General features: G+C 36.6%; 1 long non-coding RNA gene across 1 annotated transcript; it reads right to left on the minus strand.

The window, feature by feature from the left end:
- Window positions 1-3,851: 3,851 nt before the first annotated feature.
- LOC140333441 (uncharacterized) lies at window positions 3,852-7,953 on the minus strand. The gene is made up of 2 exons (XR_011921355.1): window positions 5,701-7,953; window positions 3,852-5,395 (listed from the first exon to the last, which is right to left on the minus strand). It is a non-coding gene; the product is annotated as an uncharacterized lncRNA (long non-coding RNA).
- Between the last annotated feature and the right edge of the window lie 145 nt (window positions 7,954-8,098).

Consider the following 8,098-nt stretch of genomic DNA (forward strand, 5'->3'; position numbering starts at 1 on the left):
GTAATGCTTGATTACCCACAGCAAGGGGAAACACAAAACAAACTTAGTCATATTGTCCTTGCTCATTGTCTCCACTTCACCAGATATAGTCATTGTATACCTCTCCAAACACCCCTATTGTGTGAAATAATGAAAAAAGTGGAATGACAAATGTACAGCAGGGTTGTTCCAGCTAATATATATTATTATAGGTATATCAAACAGTATCAGTCTATGATACAATACAAATAGTAGCGTTCATAATACGAAATACAAGTAGACTTTGTTCCCAACCTCAACAGGTTTTGTGAGGTGAGCGGCATGTCATGCTATACATACACTTCTATCGACAAAATGGTTTGATCTTATTTAGTCCATGAAAGACATATAGTTACTTGAAATCATGCACGCGTTTCACCATAATGGCTTCCTCAGGGAACTCGAGACGGATATATTTGTGTAGTTTCAAGGTAGATGAACTGGAAACTTTTTAGAGTAGGTACAGCAAACATAGTTGACTAATTATAGTCTAACAGATTGTGCAGTTGTAGCTGCCAAAATGGTTATAGGTATTGATGGAGCGAACCAATATCTCTTAAAAAGTCAATAGCCTTGTACTTGGTGGGTACTTTTAATGTTTTGGTGGAATTATGCTTGATGCATTCTTTACCATATTGGTCTTGATGGGCTTGCCTATTAGATGTACATATGGATAAAGGGGGATAATGGAAAGGAGTAGCTGGATGAAGAAACCCTCCTGCTGGTATGCTTTATGGCAAAGTGCTACCAGAATAGGGATGTAGATATCTTAAATATGGTGAAGAATATCTTTTCCTTCAGCTAAATCTGGTGAAGGAAAAGATAGATATGCCAGGAATTAATGCAGGCTGTATCAGACGTACTGCAATTTCTAATGTACATTGTGGAAAGTGTGCAATGAAAACAGATCAAACAATTTAAGTACAGAATTTCCACTTTAAGCTTATTATGTGTAATATAATTAAAATTATAATTGATGTTTTGAAGTAACACAAAGTATATGCGTTTTCACAGCAGTAGTGTAATACTATGATGTCTAAAATCACTGCTCAAGCCAAGTTGGTAAAAATCGTTCTGTATTGCAATGTGGATAATTATGAAATTGGCTTATGGCATTGCTCCAATCATTTCATCAACCACAAAGATGACTAACAAAAAAGAGGAGAACTGGAAATGCTAGAATTAACTCTTTATATTTCATTTCAAGACTGTTCTCAATATGTCTGATTTCCTGTGTTTTATAATAATCATGTAGCATGATATGCTCAATACACTTATCATAATATATCAATTTTAAGAAGTATTTCAGTGTTTTCTTTTTTTAAAAAACACAACCACATTCCAAGTGGGTTCTCATGATGAGTTAAAATAATACTATGAATATAAATGACAATTTTGAGTATTATGACAGATGGAAGCTTTAAATGCCACATCAGTTATTCAAAGGGATACTAAATCAATTGACTTTACATGTTCACTGTGACATCTTAAGTAGATTATTTATAATCACTATACATGCGTCAATCAGCATCTCTAATCCACCATTGCTAAGTAAAAAATCATAGCCACACCAATTTGTATGTGGACACCTTGTGAGAAGGGAACAGTACAACCATGTACAACCACTGTGCATTGCTGTGAAGCAGAATATACATATGGAATGGGCAAATTAAGACATTCATATGTACCATAAATACATAATGTATTGTAGTAGAAGCTGAGATCAGGTGCTATTTGGCAGTCTTTCCCTCATTTTCACTAGGAAAAAGGGTTAAAGTGTCTGGGTAAGGCTGAAAATAAGTGTTGTACTGCAGATTTGCACATATTTATTAGAAATCCAGGCCTGCAGTGAATTGGCAAGAATAAGTGCGCCAAACACTCCATCCCTCTCCCAAGTCTAGAAATTGGAGGTGGCTCTGAAACACCTGTCGGGTCATAATAAAAAAAGGACCGGCATTTAGGACTGGTGGTGGAATTAGAACCTGAGACCAGGTGGCTAAGGCGAAAAGGCTGTTTGTGGCCGGTGTGTAGAAAACAATGAGAATGCTGTGTGCTGGGGGATGTAAAGAGGTTTCCCTATGCTTAGGAAAGCTGGACCAGTAACTCTGGAAAGATGTTAAAAAGCCAGGAAACTATGTTTTTTTTAAGTTATAGCTAATATGGTATTTTTGCTAGACTGTGATGACACTGATACCCCGCAAGAGCAAAATCCTGGATGATTTTTTTCTGTTCAAGTGTTGAATAAAACTACACAGAACACCTTCAAATTTTATTTTGACATTTTGCACAACCCGTGTGTTTGATGCTAATCCCTCACACTAATTACACATTATATATTGAATTAAATATTGTGCTCTTGTCTGGGTTTCAAAACACCATTCAAAATCTCCATTCTTCAACAATGCCTCTTGTGTCCTCCTTTGGTCCCACTGGCTGGTTCTTTTTGGGAGCTGAATTATGATGCCCAGTGTCATTCAACCACTTCCATGCTCACAAAGGAATGGTGTATAGACAAGTGCTCAAATATCATAAAGTGAATGCCATTGTTTGGAGAGGACCACTGCTACAGCTGATGGGGAAGAGGAAGGATCCCAGGCTGACTCAAGACCATGCAGAACAGAGCTGAATTCCAGGTATGATTGCTTACCTTTTGTGTGGTTGTCAGTTCCTAGGCCGAAAACTGCACCACAGTTAGCCACATTTGCACGCGGTTGTGGCTGCCATGTGGTTCTTCCTCCACAGGATAAAAAACAACCGCATTACCAAAAGTCACTTGTTGTTTTCTGAAACCTTGCTGTGATCCACTGCACTGCAGGGCAAAAAAATGGTTCTCAATTACTCCTATTCACTTGAATGAGAGTGGTTGGGACTGCAGTTGAGCCTGTGGCAGAACAATGCAATGAGCCGCTGCTTTACTATGGTTTTTTATCATATATATATATATATATATATATATATATATATATATATATATATAATGTTCAGAAGCAGTTGCTCTTGTGCCATCATTTGTACAATACCCCAAATATGATACCTCCCGAAACAGGCTACCCATACCCAGACTAAGAGCATTACTTGCATTATTAGTATAGTGTGGGCTATACCCAAGCAATTAAAAGCACATGTGTGTGTCAGAAGTGCTTGTTGTTAATGTCATGGATTTTCCAGTGATTCACATTATGTAGGATTTTTTGCCTCATTTTTTTTTTGTTCACAGCACACATGCTAATAATAATAACATGATACCAAGTCAGTCAGACAGTAGAATAAAAAAAGGTAAGCCGTGAGAGCTTTTGAGGTATAAACATATTAAAATTTTTACCTATTTGTGGCCATCGGCATTCCTAGATTTTAGGTGATGCCTGAAACAGACATCAATCTTCATCAGAATGGCAGTTGGTAGGAATCAGGAAGAACAGCCATATGTAGCTTGCAACCTGTTTCAATCTAACAATGAACAGGTAGGCATCCTTATTGCAGAAGGGACTGGTGATGTCTCTCCTGCAATAAAATAAACTTTTCTTTGTGTTTGCAATCTTCTCATGAATCTACACTAACCTGTGCGTGCACAATCCTGGCATAATTGTCTTCCGGGATTAAATGAACTCCTGTGCATGCGTGGGAGTTGTATCATTCTAACCAGGTTAATCAAGATATCTGAAGATCCCTGAACGCGTAAGAGGCCCAGGTAAAATGTCAGTGCTAACAAAGGTGCAAGGAGAGGTGAGTTCAGTTAATTGCAAACAGGCAGGTAAGTATAATTCTTTTTTGCAGAAGAATACTGCAGATACTGTCTTTTCATTTTGCAATAAAGAACATACCACATTCTCACATTTTTTTTTTATGTTTATTTCACTTTACTGTTGTCAGCACATTGGTTTGATGCTGAAGGTACATTTATTTAAACAAAGATACCACAAACATTTAGATTTTGGTGGTAAAGACCACTCCTCATAATGAAAAAGTGTGCTACAAACATCAGGCTTTGTGGTGAAGACTGGAGAACTTAGTGTTTACCACCAAAAGCTGCGGCATGCTTGTTTCAATACTTTTATTTTAACAAATGGTTTACACAGATGACATTTACAAGTAATTTAGGTTGGTGGGGGAACAATTTATTTCTTATTTTGTTCATGATCTTTGGTACTTATATTGCACATCAGTTCTGTTGCATTCAGCAACCAAGTAATAACAAATGGTGCACAGTGGGGTTCTTCTAAAGGAGAAGGGGCTGTTTGCTTAGGTAAATATTGTCTTACTTATTAAAATTATTCAATATATACTATGATTGTACCCCATAGAGCCCATTTCTTAATGAGTACTTAACTTCCTAGTGCATGCAAATAAAATGTTTTAGGGCCTTAGTTATGATGGATGAATAGATATTGGCTGTTTGCTCTTGTTGTACACTAGGGTCTATCCTAATAAGAAAAAGTAGGCTGTTGGCAAATGCCTACGAATTTGAGCACAGTTTGGAGGAGATGATTGGAGGAGAGCTGGTCATGTGATATGAACAGGTCACATGACAAGACTGTATTCTCAGCTTTCTTTAATATTCACTGCCCGCCTGAGTTCAGAAACTGCACAGAGCATTTGTACCACATTACTGTTCTTTGGAGTTGTTAAATGTTTAGAGTTGTTTTAGTTTAGAAGTTCTGAATCAAAGTTTTTTCCTTCAGTTCAACTGAACAAACCTAGACCCAAGCAAGGGCAAACTTGAGTAACACTAGTAATGTCTATTAAAATTGTCACTTTTTGTTTCCGTTGAAAGCCCAGAGTGATTAAACAAGAACATTCTTTGTGTGATGATCATTTAGTTTTGAAAACTGCAGAAGTAAAAAGAATAAACATGTTGTCAGTTACATTCTTAAAGTTTTACATGTGATTTTCATATCATTTAAAGAGGCCCTTTAAAATTTGAAATGCACAGGAATGTTCTGGTGTCATTATGACAACTTGATAATGAAAAGTCCCAGTCCTGAATGCCTCTTCTGTAAACCTAAACACATTTAGTGCTGAATGAGGAAGTGTGAAAGGGCACCGAATGTGATGGTAACAGTCTTTTATTATTTCTTATATCCAGTTGTTCATTCATTTGCACAATTTACTCTTGCCTTGCTGGATATAATAGGCCCATTGACTCACTGATATGTTCATGACAAACACCAGAAGTCTATTAAATCATAAGTAAGTAATTATTAAGTAAGTAATAAGTAATTATCCCTGGATTACTTGGAGTCTTGGTCCTATCCAGTGTTTTCAAATTCTTCTTTCATATGATGCATTATCCATTGTTGATTCTTTTCAAAAACAGGTTGTTGCAGCTTAGGAGGAGGTGAAATTGGTCAGACGGTGGTCAGCTGCAGAACAAATGTACCTGTAAAAAATGTCCATAAAGCATTACTTTAAAAGTATTCTAAACTGACTTAAAATGCATTCTAAAAGCACTTAAAGCACATTGCATTTACCCATTTATAAAAGTCGTTATTGGTAAAGCAAAACACCCACAAAAATGTCTCACATAAAATAAATACATATAATATGGTAATACTTTTTTGATAAAAAAATTATTGGAACAACAAATCAAAAGGAAATAAATCACACATTTAAAGATAAATAAGGAAACAGCTTTTGCTGTTAAACTACAGAGATGCCTTTAGCCATATGACAAGAATAATTTACCAGCTTCAACTGGGCCCAGATTGTCCTGCAGCTGCCCCGGCCTGTGACTGGGCAGGAAAAAGAGACCCAGCACAGAGATGAGCTAAACTGCATGTGCCACTGCTGAGATTTTCCATCACTTTCAGTCCAGTGATCACCTTTCTCCAGAACTGGTAGAATGAGAGAATTATTTACCAGGGTCCTAGACAACAATAAAACCCCTACTATTCCTGCACACGGTAAAAACGTACATCCAACAACTAGCAATTGATATGACAATACGCACAGAAGTAAAATGGTCAAATGTAATAATGGAAACTACTTAAAAATGCAACAGGCTAGTTTAATTGATGTCATGAAAACATATCATTTTTATAAAAAATCCTAATGTGCTACTTAACAATTGACGTGTCCTTAAGAAAATTTATTCATTCAGAAGAATGTTTGATACAAATTAGTTGTCACTAGAAAAAACAACAGCTTGCCAAAACGACATATTTAAAACCCAGAAGTGCCTGAGGGCTTGGCATGCAGAGCTACGCAGCCCACAGAACCACATCCTTTTCCTGAACTGTGGATGCATTCATTGTAATGAGACTGACAATATCAGTATTTATGCCTGACGTGAAATAGAAAATTATATGGTAAAAGTTTGGTAAAGTAAAGGGTAATTGGGGCTGTTATAAAGGGTAAATGTTTATTGTTTCATCTTATGGCTTTGACAAGGTTTCTTCAGCTGCTTCTTCTACCTCATATCACTCTTTTTATTCACTGCTGCAAATGACTTAGAATTCATAGGTGAGAGAAAGTATAGGGAGTATACCAGCATAGCCTTGTAAAGAGTACATGTATCAAACCATCTCAACAGCTTAAATAAAGGTCTACGGGCCATTTACACAAAAGCTATGTATTTTTTTTTACATTTCCTTGAATGTGGTTGGGTATTCTTTGCAAAGTAAATATCCACCCCATTCACTCATCTAAGTGAGCTTTCCCTTGCAGAGTAATAAGCCTAAACTCCTTTAGTAACCAACCACATGATATATTTATGCTGGATAAGTTACCACATTAAAACAGACCTTCTAACCAATGTTATGTTTACTTTGTTTTTTCTCCTTACAAGTTTACTTTAAGGAGTGCAGTTATTATACTAAGTGTTTGATTCTCGGCATAAAATCCAACTAGGCATTCTCATAAATGTCATAGAAAAACAGGTTCTTCAGTAAACTAATCTGTTTATCATATAATCTTGTGACTTGCTAATGCTAACACAACAATGGAAAATAATTCATTCTGCTATGCTGAATTTTTTCAAGCTCTACCAGACTGCAGTTCATTCAACTACAGATCTTGAAATACATTTTGGTCAGCATGAAAGGAACTAGTATTTCTTGTTGCAATAGCATTTTGAAATGTGTGAAGCAGCCCTGATATCTGAACAATGTAGATGACCAAAAAAAGACTTGTTTGCCATATCAGAATTGCTTATTGTAAATATATTGCAGGGAGCTGGACATATTGATGGTTAATTTGTGATAACAGCCAAACCACTATAAAAAGGGTAAATGGCATTGGTTAAGCCTACCCTCCAGGCTTGTATAAATTAAACTGAATTATTACAACATTGGTGACAGTGACAGTTTTTAAGGTCAGAGTGAGCTGTGTTGCATCTGATCATTGTTATACTATTATACTATTTATTGTTACATTGTATACATTGTTTTATTATATATTGTAGTACTTTTTGAGGCAAATTAGGATGTTCTCATTGGGCATTTTTTTTACCCCACTTGCTTCTTCTACCTCCCATCACTTTTTTATTCATTTTGCTGATGACTTAGAATTCCTAGGTGGGAAAGGACTGAGAAACATCAGCAGCAGTAGAAAATGTTTAAAAGGTATTTTGGCTTTTGACTGTGAGTGCGCTTATTTCCAGGAAGAGGATAAGTTGAAAGGAGTTACCTTTTTTGGCTTTTATGTTTCTCCCTAATGTCTCGTATACTGAGTGAGAGCTAAAACTTAAAATGTATGCTCAAATAGCATAACCAGAGATGACAAAGAATATAGAGAATGATAGATCATATTGTCAACTGTTCTGTAAACTCCCACGACTGGAATTTCTCCTGAGTCTCTGCATCCTGAGAGTAAGAGGTGACACTAACATCACCAGCACCAGTTCACACCAGAAGTTGTGATAACAATGCTCTGATTTTCTTTAAACTGACACTTGCTTGCTTTACTCAAATCCTTAGGGAAATAATCCATCCCCCTCTATGCTCTCCTCTTCACCCCTTTTGGTGCTTCACCCCTTTTCAGTTCACCTTCGCCCTAGGAGAAGAACACTGTTCTCCTGTGAAGACCCTTCTCACAGTACTCTTCTGTGCCCTCTTCTTTCCCAAGTTCTCATGTTGTTAGAACC

Source organism: Pyxicephalus adspersus, chromosome 1 (assembly GCF_032062135.1).
Source record: "Pyxicephalus adspersus chromosome 1, UCB_Pads_2.0, whole genome shotgun sequence".
Classification (NCBI taxonomy): domain Eukaryota; kingdom Metazoa; phylum Chordata; class Amphibia; order Anura; family Pyxicephalidae; genus Pyxicephalus; species Pyxicephalus adspersus.